At 42.6% G+C, this 12,718-nt stretch overlaps 1 long non-coding RNA gene across 1 annotated transcript in view; it reads left to right on the top strand.

Annotated features, from left to right (window-relative positions):
- Positions 1-11,485, top strand: part of LOC105454205 — a 101,431-nt gene extending 89,946 nt beyond the window's left edge. Inside the window, exon 3 of the long non-coding RNA XR_974963.1 lies at positions 11,277-11,485. This is a non-coding gene — a long non-coding RNA (uncharacterized LOC105454205). The remainder of the gene's footprint in view (positions 1-11,276) is intronic.
- Positions 11,486-12,718: the final 1,233 nt, after the last annotated feature.

The raw sequence follows: 12,718 nt of genomic DNA, 5'->3' as shown, positions 1-12,718 counted from the left end.
GCAAATGATGGTCGGAGGTAATCGACCGGACTTCGCCAGCTCTAATGTCCTTCTTGCGCATCGCCGAGAAACGCGCGCGATCGAGTAACGCTGCCGGGGAATCGATGTCAATTAGAATATGGGAGCAATCTGGGAGTTTAATAGCACTACTATATATGTTGTGGCAAGAGTCTTCATATTTTCTGGAAAGAACGTAAGGTTTAATTTATTTCAAATGTACAAGAATATGACCGTCTCAATAATTCTGTAAATTTTTTCACTATTATTAATTTGTAGTCTAAAAGTAGTTATAAATAAAATGAATTGGATTTTACAATATTTTTTAGCAGAGATTTAATTAAAATAACGCAAATATCAAGTTCAAGTAGAAACAATTTCATTACTTGTGCAATGTAACGTAATATGTCGAGCAATCTTGTCACAATTTAGACAATGGCTATAAAGCTAAAGCTCGGAATAGCCATAAAGCATTATTTGGAGCATAACTTGAGGGTGCGTTGAACTTCGTTTGCGCTTCAAGACTGAAAATGATGTAGAGCTGAATCATATCTAACGATGTTAAATAGTTTTATATATTATGTATTGACATGAAGTACACGGAAAGAACGATTTTGTTGAAAGATCTAAAAATTTTGCTAAAACAGATTTGAAAATAATTTTTTGTTGAATTATCAATATAATTTGTTGGAATGTTAAAGCTGATGAGCATTGCTATAAAACGTTTTGATATTCTAGCAATCACTTTGACTTTCGCACAAAATTATTTTGATTATTGAACAAAAATTATTTTCAGATCTGGATTCAGCAAAATTGTTCTTTCCGTGATAGCATTTATAATTTAATTTTGTATTTAAGATCGTCTAAATTATAAGATCGAGGCGTTACACGGTTGTTTCATTTGTCGGATGGAATCTTCGGTCGGAAGATCACTCCAATTAATAAGATTTTAAGTATGACTACGAATATAGCGCTGCGACAAACGCGATTCAACCCCGTGTTGTCGTCTATATTCATCGGTGACAAGTGACGCCTGGCAATGTCCCCGCCTCGCGGATCAAGGGATGTTCATTGGCTCGAAAATTTTAATAACCCGAGCGACGATAGGCCGGAGGAGTACGCATGTCCAGACGAGTGTGTCACCGGCGCGACACGCACCCGTGGTGACACACTCGACCTCCCTGTCCCTCCCTGTCCGCCGACGCCCTTTCCCTCAGTCCGATATTCGTGTCTCTTGATAGGGAGGACCCGACTCGAGTTGTGTCGCGCGTGCGCCGAACTGTTTCAAGAAGGCTGAAGGTAAGCGAGTCTACCTCTCGAGAGTGCACCCTCCGACCGAGGTACGCTCTGGAGAACATCCAAGATTATCGAACGAAGCTACCATCGAGATAAATGATTTTTGCTAATCCTGGATGCGATGATTTTGTTTTTGCTAGGCAGATGGTAGGTCGAAACACGAAATCGTTTGTTAATACGAAACATTTTTTTTTAAATTATGCATCAGAGATACATGATCAAAGATAACATAACGAGGCAATGATAGTAAAAACTAAGCAGATTCGTAAACTATATAAGAACATTAAGAACAGCAGAAAATTTAAATATTTAAATATATAATTAAATTAAATGTTTACAAATAGAAAATTTAATCTTAAAAATCGCTCCACTCAATATCAAGCAAAATAAAAATTCGTTTTAATACAAAAGCAGTTTACAGTGCTATCAAACCAGCAAGTAAATTCAAATTTAATTTCACCGTCGTATTCTTGAAAACTTCTACGATATTATAATTCAAGGGAAATGACAACGATTTGAAATATTATTGCATGTTAATCCTTTTATAAATCCACATTTTCTAAATTCTACAAAATAGCTAACATTAAAGCTATTTAATAGGATTCAATATAAACTCTTATGAGCAAGGGATGGTTCGAATATAAGACAAATATGCAGGCACCTCTCACTTCCTGTATTTCTTAGGTTCTCAGACTTAGTATATAACATCGTCCTTATCATATTAAATTAAGCGCATAAAAAAAGAAAAGAGACGAATAAGTATCGCATTCGAGGCACAGAGAGACGATAGTGGAAAGGGTGGGGCGGAGGAGAGGCCGGGCGATAAATCGCACGAACAAAAGGAAAATACGGCGCGGCGGCCGGGGTCTGAAAAACGAGGAAGACGAAGGATCCTCCTCGCCGAGGACGGATGAGGTGACCCGGGCGAGAGAGGCACTCCACGGAGAGTCCAACGTAGCAGTCTCCCTTGGATCGATACGAACGGCGCGCGCTGTGTCCCCGTCTGCCATTGGTCATAGCAAAACCTAGACGTGCCCGGTTTTCTCCTATCCTCCACCTCCTCCCGCCCGCCGCCCTCTCGCCACTCTCTTCCCCCGTCGCTCCCGCCATCCCCCTTCCGCCCCTGCCTCGCCGTCTCCTGCCATGCCTTGTCCTCTTCACCCTCTTCCGTCCACCCACCCACCCCCTCTTGGATTCTCTGTCTGCATCCACCCGGCCAGCTAGCTGGCTTGGCCCGACTCTCACCCTGCCTCTTTTAACTGCCGCCTCGCATCCCCCATCCCCCCCCCCGCAATTTTTCCCTCCACCTCCTCCGTCTCTTCCTCTGCTTTTCTCTCCTCCGCCGTTCTTCCTTTTTCCTCGCTTTTTGCGCAACACGTCTCCACACCGCCATCGCCGCGCGCTATCACTATCACGAGTATCGACTGGCCGCTCGTCCAATTTTAGACATCGCCAGACGCTCGATTCCTCATACGTGCGATTCGCCATCGACAGGGCGTCGCTCTCGATGGAATTTTAATTCGTCGTAAGGCTCTTGTTTACGCCTTGCTCGAAATAGTCCGAATTTTTTGCTTTTGCTATGACATGTTGAATCAATAGACAAAGTATTTTAGAAAAGCGTGTTCGAGATCACGAGAGATTATGATCATTTTACAGTATTTATTATCTTATGCCGCGTGCTTTATCTTCGAATATATGATACGCTCACAAACGCTTTAATATCTTTACTCATTAATTAAGAATATTATTTATTACGCTTAAAGAAAACTTTAACGAATGGAATTCGGACCAATACAGTTTACAGTCCATTTTTGGGCTGAAGAAGGCTTAAGCAGAACTTGATACTAACAATAATTAAACACAAATATCTCTCGGAACAACTGTAATTATCACGAACATCTGCATTTGCCGGCTCGTTGGCTCGATTTTCGTCTGTTAAAATTTTTATTCATATTTTATAAAGTATTTATTTCGAATAATGAGAGCGATTAAAAGGTAGAGATGGGGGAAGAGCGTGTCGTCATGCGTCACTCGATGTACTTCAGCGTCGTGAAGTAAACCGTGGTATTACTCAAGTAACTAACGACAAAGTGCCCGCTAGCCCGCCGACCGCGCGATGATCCTCATTACGATCTCGTTATTATCGCCGCGATAATTACACGGAGAGGTATAAGGACTTCCTACGCGGCGGCTCGGCTCCTCAATGCAAATTTCTAATGGAGCCTCGTAGAGCGGAGTACGCGCGGAGAGGACAAGGAGGGACCGGGACAAGGGAAAAGAGGCGGAGAGATGGAGTGAACACACGTGGAGACCGTGGAGAACGCGCGGTTACATTACTGCCGTCCTCGATCTCTCGTGACGACGACGGTGAACGGAATAATCCCACGGTGACTGTCAACATGCGACACTGCGAAGGCAACGAGGAACGCGGCGTTCGTATATGGCGTTGTTTCTAGTCTTTTTCTCTCTCTCTCTCTCCCCCCCCCCCTCTCTCTGTTGTGTGTGTATGTGTGTATAACCCCCGGTCGGAAATGACTGCTGAATATGGATGAGTCGAGCGGATAGCGGACACACTCTCATGCTCACGACGCGGAGACATAATTGCCTTAATTAACGCTAATATGTTAAATCGCGACGGTTTCCTCTGTCCATCGCCGCGCTGGCACGCATACTCGCGCCTCGATTAATCGCGAAGACGGTGCTCTCGCATATATAAATACGATGTCACTACGGGTGAAATAAGCGCATATCCGTCCGCCGCACCGCCACGCCGGACCAAGGTTGCTCCGTTTTAATTTACGTCCAGCCGCACGTTAATCACGTACAGTAGAATGTGTTCCGCGGTCGTAATCAATTCCTTTCAATTATGGCGCATTTGATTTTCTTAAAGGACTCGCGCCGTGTCTCGTCGGAATCTTCTAATGGACGTCAGAAAAGATCGCCTTAATACGAGAGATGGCTCTCCTTAAATGCTACATAACGCAGAAAATAAAATCAATTAGCAAAGATAATTGCGCTAATTAAATCGTCTTTATTAACCGCTAAGAAATGTTTAAAAAAAACATCCTCGATTGTTCTGTGTGCACGTTTTCAAGCGAATCTCTGTATAATAAAGTAGAATCACACAAGGTACATTGTAATTATCCGATGCAATCTTTATTTCTTTGAAATTATTTTTATCAGAGTATCAAATACTTTATCGTCGTTGCATCGTATGAAAATTGCAGAGGCTACAACATATTTTAAGCTTCTGAAGTATCACGACGATCGGTAGATGCGATATCTCACGACGTTAGGCGTGCGTACGTGTGACTAGCGAATCGTATAGTTATAAAATATGAGAAATTACCGCGGCTTCTTCCAAGTTACATCGTGTCGTGTACGAGCGTAAAGAATGAATATTTAGAACGTGAAATAATAAATAAATATACGAACGGGAGCGTGGAGAACTGCACTTCACGAATCTGGTTATTGCGGATGCACCTGAAGCGTACCGTGGCCTTAAACGCGATATATATTACTTTATGATGCATTATATAAGTGCATCGCATATCACGCAAATAATGGAGATGACTAATAACGACACTATTCAAACAAGATTATTAGCGAAACAGGAGAGCGCCGCCGTTTCTCAGATCTGCCGGAGATAAGGATTGCTCTTCTCTCTTTCTCTCTCTTGTCTCCCGTTGTAACTCCTACGCCGCGGTGTTAACGCACGCGGTAACTCACGGACTTAATTTCCGTTTTGCGAGTAAAAATAACAGGAAACGAGGCGCGGTGCCGTATAAATCGCGAACATTGTAACCGTAACGCCGCGCTCTTTTCCGCGTGCGATCCGCAATGAAAGCGCGACGTAAAATCGTAGTCGTAGTCTCTCTGTTTTTAACGAGGGATAATAACTAATATGTGTGATCGAACGCGGTCGAATGTGATGACAGTGTTGTAATAAATATGCAATTTAAACTGTTTTGCAGTACGTTTAACAGCGCGTTATCGTTTCATTGGTAAAAGTTACTATCTGTTCGGCTGTTAACGGCATTAACATATAATATATATATAACGTTATAATTAACGTTTTATCGTTGAGCTTGAATCCCAAATTCCAGAATTAGGCGCACGTGTGAAATCCCTTTCTCACAGCGATACCATCGGTCTCTGACATCTCCTCCACGATCAACCTGCAGCAGCGAGGCGACCGTCGAGCCGTGCCGGTCAGTCGAACCGAACGGCCGCGGTGCGACATCCTTCGGGGGTAGCGAGGCGTGAGGTCCCCGTAGAGGGTAAGGAACCGCGCGCCGCCCGACAAGAGGCGGCGACTCTTCTTCTTCTTCCGCGGGGTGCCCCGAGCCGAGCAGCGTCGGGGAATGCAGATACATAAATTCATGAGCGGTAGTAACAGCCAGTGACGCCACGCTAGCTTCCGTGCGGCGGCGGCAATCGTATTCATGAACCCGACACGGTAATTAGGGACACTAGCTCGCCTCGCACAAGCGGAAGTCGCCGCGGAGAATCCTCCCTCCGCGCGCTCCGTGGAATATCGCCGGAAATACTTATGCATTCCGTTCGTTTCGTAAGGAAACGCGGGGATTCCGAATTGTCGGCGGCGGCAGCTACGACGACGACGACGACGACGATGGCTGCGCTGCCGGCGGGTTCGATAAACCCTGCGCCGACACGACAGGCTATACGAGGGCAAAAAGCGCAACGTGCAACGGAGAGGGCTCGCAAGCGGGCGGAGAGGGCTGATCGCGAAGCGTGTCGCGATGCGTCGAAGGGACGTTTCATTATTTTATAAGCGTAATGCGTCCTGTTAATTACATTTTATCGATTAACAGGCTCTCTCGAGGGTAAAACGAACGAGAATCGCGACACGACTCGCACGCCTTGTATCGTCTCACCTTCATTGACACACCGCGCATCTGTCTATTTATTTATTACTTTCGATCGGAAACGAGTACACGCACACGCGATACCTCCCCCTCGAATCGCGAGAGGGGGACATCGTGAGACACGTTGAGGGCGCCCGCGTGGCGAGATGTATGGAGTGTATTATATGGGTGGAAGCCAATTATTCGTACGCCTACCCCGAAGGCAGTGATAACTCCGGGCGACGCATAATTTTGAGCACCACGAGCCCCGCGCGGCAGTACGTAACTCTGCCGGGTTTATAATGAAGATATAACCGAGCCGACCGCCGAGACATCTTTACGTTCGGGGGGAGGGGGGAGAGCGCCTGGCTTGTTACTCGGTTATGGTACACGGGACTATGATACACACTCCTCTCTCTCTCTCCTCTCTCTCTCTCTCTCTTTTACTCCTCGTTCTCTGCGCTGTGCGTCCCTTTATCCTCGGTGTCTCTCTCGCCCCACGAGTCATCGCGTCGTTATTAATCAAAGGCCACGAGCAATAACGACTGCGCCATCGCGGGACCATTTAAACGCTCGTCCACGACAGTCCACCAGTCGAGAATTATGCTCGCCGGTACTCGTCGCCGTGCGATATTCGCGCTTGTTAGGCTCGTGCACCGACGCCGATGAGCAGAATCGCTCACTCTGATAAAGTATTATTCTCGAGGAGCAAGAACAGATTTCTGTATTTTTTATTTTTTATTTTTTCGGGACATTCGGTTAAGATAAAACTAAAGAAATACTTCTTTAGTATTTATAGATAGATTCCGAGATGTGGCGATCGTGGTGCGAAGAGCTGCGCGTCGGCTTTTTGTGCCAAAAATTCAGATTCAAATCCACTCAAAACAATATAACTCTTTAATCGGTTTTAATCGATTTGGAAGCGATCGTCACCTCTCGGAAGGCAAAAGACAAACTATCGACAGTAACTTTGCCCAGGAAAGTCTTTTCTAATAGGCCGTTCGACATTAATTAAAACTGTATACCTACACTGAAAGAAGAATCTGGTTGCATTAAGAGGAAATCTGTTAGAGTCAACTAGTATGTCTGTTTGAAAATCGACGAATCAGAATTCTTGTACGATTCACCAGACGAATATGATTAATTTTTTCTTGTTAAATCTACCAGAATTTCTTGGCGATCGAATCATTTTTCTTGTTAAATATATCAGAAATTTTTGTCGATCGAACAATTCTTTCATGTTAAATATATTAAAATTTCTTTTATTGTGTGACTGAATTTCTCATATTAATATACTTTAGCATATATTAATTTTCAGAAATATAAGATTCTGAATATAAGATTCAGAATTACTATCAAAATTTGATCTCACTTTAAGAGATCTTAAAGATCTCATGATGCTGCATCTTTTATACTATTCCGTAGTGATTCTTAAATACGAGAATTGAATTCGTCCCATGCCCATTTTGTGGCGATAGAGCGTACTAATATAACCAGAAATTTTGTAAATCTAACTAGAAAATATTAATTAAATCCGTATAGTAAAGTCTATCAAACGTTCTAGTAATACAATATCAAATCCTCTTATTATAATCCGAAATTCTGTTTGGTTTCACCAAAATTCATTCAGCCATATACATCTTGTTGGTACAAACAAACCATTTTTCTCAGTGTACGGATATATACAGAAGAGATCGTCTACGCGCTGACAAATATATATGGCACGCAAAAAAGAAGAAAAATATTCCTGTAATTATTTATAGTATGATACATCATTAATGAATGTTGTTGTATTAAATAATTAAGAGAAGGTTCAAAATTCTTCTTTTTTCCTCTTCTCCTTTTACGTAGTGTGACGCAGAGAGTTGTGCATCTGCTTTTGGTGCCAAAGACGAGTTCAAATCCGATTAAAAACAGCGGATTTTTATTCAATCGCTACCTCTCGGAAAGCGGCGGCAATTCACCGAGAGTATATCTTGCCATGAAAGCCCCTCTAAATTAGGCCGTTTGAAACCGACGGGCGTTAAAACTGTAGGGGTTTTATATATCTGTGTAAATTGTAAGTAGTTCGTATCACAGATATATAATGAAGGGTCACCACGCTTCCGACAAGAGGCAAATTAGGATTCGGAAGAAGAAGAAGATTAATAAGATTTTGTCTATATCAATTTTTTGAAAATAAAATCTTATATATATAGCTTTACGCAAAAAATGTAAAATGGTAAAACTAAAATTTTATATGCGAGTTGCGCAGGAAATGATAGAGCTTTGGGACACGAACATGGTTGTCATTTTCAAATTAGTATTCCGCTGGAGCTTAATACATTTATCAATATAATTTATATATTGAAATTATTATTTCCTTTGCTTCTCTTAAAAAACTCATTAAAATTAAACTTGTTGGTAGTTATTTCTTTATAAAATTTAAAAATAAAATTATTTTAATTAACTTTCATGTCATTTGAGTGTGCATACTGTCAAAGACTCATAAAATCCTTATCGCCATACTATTAGTATTTCTTGTAAAAAAAAAAGATTATCAGAGTTTAGAATAATTTGAAAAGATTTTTTCTGTCGGAGATTCATTCAAAACGCCGATGAAAAATCAGAGAGATGACAATCGTGAGCATAAAGTTTATTCAACGTCAAATCAAGCAAGTCAAATGTTTAGTCAACGAAAAGTCGCACTATATTATTTATATACCAAATAGCTAGGTAAAAAATATTGTGGCCTGCCTTTATCCACGTCCCTGCGGCGAGGAAAATGTTACGCGATACCCCCATCGCGTAACCATTTCAGGGCACCGCCGACAGATTTTCATTTACGGATTGCAGCGTTATATGGGGATTTAAAACCCGATGCGGTATCAGGTCGGCGCACACGCACCGCTCGAATCATTCGCGGTGTTCATTTCGATTTGCCTCTAATTGAACGCTGTTCAATATTGGCAAGTTAAATAATTGTCTTTGGAAAACCGTACCGACACGCGTTAATCAGCTTCGCTATGATTGAGCGCTTCCCGGACGCGAGGATCCTGTTTTGCATTGTGCGAGAGTAAAGTATTTCGAATGTACAAAGAGATATAAGAGATGAGATTTTCAAATCCGAAGTACCTAATTCTAATCCCTGACAATTTCAGAGCGGCGGAGATGTTTCACAAAAAGATACGTATATCCTCAAAGTTTTTTTATTAAATTAAATGTGCGTGAATGTAAAATTAAATGGCTACCAGTGCGAATGCACCGTTAATAAAAAAATAAAAGATACTTCTCGTAAGCGTTCGTCAAATCTCAGCTCTTCTGACATTGACGACAACTTATTCCTAGTTGTCTTTTTATCTATTTTCATTTATCTCCATAATTTGGCGGCGTATAAGAATAGACTGTTACACGCGATACAATTCGAAGATTAACCGGTCGAAATGGGCCTTAACGTCATCGAAGCCGCGACGCGACGTGTGTACGAGAGCGTGCGAGAATGCTTCGGCGAAGTAATACGCGCCGGCTCCACGCGACCCGGCCGCTTAATCGAACCACTCGAAGGGCCACCTCGTAAGTGCCCCGAGACGAGGAAGTCCAGCGCGCAACAAGCGCCACGCCCGCGTTCGGACAGGAGAGAAGAGATAGAGAGAAAGAGAGAAAATGAAAGAGAGAGAGAGAGAGAGAAAGAGATCCGGTATTATAATCCTATTACAGATTTACTTCTTTTGTAACGCATTTAAATCCACCACCCGTATCCACCTCCCCGTCCCCCGGTCCCATCGCCGCCGTCGCTTGCGTGTGTGCACCTTTCGCGCAGTTGCAGAAGGCTTCTTCCTGCCTTCGCTCGGTCCTCTTCGTCGTTCGCTTCTTCTTCCGCTCGTCTCTCCTTCTCTCTTCCTTCTTCCTGTCTCTCTCTTTCTTCTCCGCTCTCTCCTGCCCACCGTCCTCTTTCGTCTCGCTCTTCCTCCTTCCCGTCCTCCTTCTCTTCTCCGCACCGGCACTACGGCCAACAGCCTGGCCTGACGGCTGCGCGTAAAATTGGCCGGAACGCATTTTTCCATTAGGCCGGTACCCGAGCCACGTTACAAATTATAGGTGTACTCTTATTGGAGAGCCCGATGAAACGAGGGAACCGATGCGCACTCGGCGTTTTCCTCCCTCCGACGACGACGAGCCGGGGCGACTCCGAATGGACGCACGACATACGAACGGACGGCGATCGGTGGTCGCCGCACTCGCGACGTGTGTGCGTGTGCGTAGGCCGCAAATAACGTACGCGCGTGATTTTGTAAACGCTTAACTTGTTATTGCACCAGGGATCAAAGCCGGCCTGATTTACTTGAGCACAGATTAGACGCTGTGGAAAGCGAAAGAGGATTTGATAAAATTAAAGTCCACACTTTTTAAATAATTTCTTAATTAAATTAAATATTTCTGTTATTCTCTCCAGAATAAGATGCAAATAAAAGTATAATATGGGACATTCGTCATCTTTTCTAAATTACTTTGAGATGAATTTCTTGTAAGAATGAAAATTGAACGTCATTTTTCTCTCATAATTTCTTAACGTTAAACGTTAAATATATTTGCTTTGGAACTAACTGTTTAATAAATGCAGCGACGGAACATGGAAAAGCGGCAAATGCGATTTTAATGCCAAGTCACACGGTGCTGCCCACCCGTGTTTTCCGCGGGTGTGTCCCTAACGATCTCGTCGAATGCCTCGCGGCTAACTTCGTCATTTCGCGTCGCATTAACCCTGAAATACCGCGCTAGAGTTTACGATTGAACTCATATATCTCTGGAGCAGCATAAATTTTCTCAACCTGTAATATAAACCGTAAAAGAAACTTTATTTTTATTTTTTTTATGCATACAGCGTATTACGAGACATATTTTAGCTCTCATTTATGTATCTATTTATTGTAAATATAAAGGATTTATTTATTAAATGTTCAGAGAACGTAATAATTGTAAATCAGAAATACCGAGAATCTCATATATAAGTTTAATTGTGATAAAATAATATCGAATGTACCATTTAATCTCTTAAAAAGATTACGACAGTGGTTTTCAAATGCGTCGGAATCAAATTGCGGTTTGCATTAACGGCGGATTTTTTTTTCTCCCCAGCTTTCTCTTTAATGTCGAACGACCGGGCATCTTCGGCGCTCCTTCTTCTCGCGGTAAGAAGGGAGACATGGAACTATCCGGCACCCCATTCAAGGCTAAAAGGATTCGGCAATAAACAACGGTGAGTCTCAAAATTAGGCGTGGGTCGCAATCTACATCGAAACCCCCGCGGTGGTAAACTCATCGGTCTCACCCTCGCCGAAAGTTACTACAGGGTAAGTAGCCAATGGATTAGCGCTGTTACAAGGCGGGAGGAAAAGCGAGGACGACGGCGAAGGTCGTTTCTTTCTGCCTTCTTTTAGCCATCGCGGGATGTCCTTTTAATTTTGATAACTAGTGATCGTAAATATCATCAGTGTGACGTTTACTGGTGCGTTCTCCCGAAAAACTTAAGTACTAAGTATTCTTTAAACAATGAAAGAGAGAGATAGAGAGAGAAGACTGATTAAAAAATTCTCCAAATTTTAGAATTTATACATTAACTAATATTATATAGATAGATTAATTTTCATTTTTTTTTACCAATGATACAAATAACGTAAAATAATTTATGAAAATTTTAAATTTTTTCTTGATAAACACTGAGGTACGAAAAGGTTAATTTCATCGCAGAGGGAGAGCTCATCTCTTAGATTGGCGAAGATCAGAGATGGTGACGCAAGAAGCGCAGGTTATCGCGGGCAAGTGTATCTAATTACTTATGGCGTTTACGTCAACGTTTGCTGTGATTTACAACAAAATTGTAGCAACGACCTTCGGTGCAAAGGTGGATGGGGGAAGTTCGCGAAGAGAGAGAGAGGGGGGGGGAGATGAAGCGGAGAACCTTTGAGCGAGAGAACGGTTAAAAACTCCAAAGGATTCGGTCGTTTATCACGGCAGGCCGCCCGCGGGAATGGAAAGGGGAAAGGGATACAATCCGCCGGACAGACTAATCGCGGACTAACTATCCACATATTATCCACAATAATTCCACGTTACCGGAGGAGAAAGGGTGGTCCCAACAACCCCCGATCGTTCTTGCGTATCGGGACCTGACCGACAATGGAACGCTTCGTCACGTTTCGCTTCTTGGCTCGAGCAATTTTTGTCACGCCCGGAGACGTGTCCCGACCTTACCGTGTAAAAGATGGTAATAAAATGGTAATAAAATGGAAGAGATTGCTTACTATCAGATAACCGGCGTGCGTGCGTAATTATTCCAGCATGATATCTTCAAAGATCATCTCTAAACCTAAAACTCGCGGAAATAAATATAAAAAAGTTTCAGAAAGTTCGTGAATTTATACATTGCACAAAATATCTAAATTAAATTTCTTTAGATATAAATAAAAGAAGAAATAAAAAATAGTTGCAAAAAGGAGATTAATTGACACACTTAAGTGATATCTTTTATCGATCTTAGCGACTGATTTTTATCCTATTAAGAGTTAAACTTTCGCGTT

Source organism: Wasmannia auropunctata, unplaced genomic scaffold (genome assembly GCF_000956235.1).
Source record: "Wasmannia auropunctata unplaced genomic scaffold, wasmannia.A_1.0 LD335987.1, whole genome shotgun sequence".
Lineage (NCBI taxonomy): Eukaryota > Metazoa > Arthropoda > Insecta > Hymenoptera > Formicidae > Wasmannia > Wasmannia auropunctata.
Note: the sequence above shows the minus strand (reverse complement) of the source record. Positions and strands in the feature narration are given on the sequence as shown.